Genomic DNA, 325 nt, shown 5'->3' on the forward strand with positions numbered 1-325 from the left:
TTGATAAATGGGTGCAGAGGCGTATGTCCCTTCAGGGTCTCCTTATATTCTTTGGTCTGATGAAAAAAGGCAAAATAAGAAATATATTTACTTATTTGAAGTTAAAAATTCGATTCTGTATGTATGTACAGAAACATTATGAATTAACAAAACACAATGCACGGTTGCTTATTACCATGATAATATACATTGGCAAGAAAATACATCTCATTTGTCTAAAGGTAATACACCATGTTATGTAAAAATATGAACATAATTTAGTTTAGTTTACCTGTTTATTCTAGATAATTTCCGGTTTGGCGTCATTTGGGGGCATACTCCTATC

This window comes from Penaeus monodon, chromosome 21, assembly GCF_015228065.2.
Source record: "Penaeus monodon isolate SGIC_2016 chromosome 21, NSTDA_Pmon_1, whole genome shotgun sequence".
Classification (NCBI taxonomy): Eukaryota; Metazoa; Arthropoda; class Malacostraca; order Decapoda; family Penaeidae; genus Penaeus; species Penaeus monodon.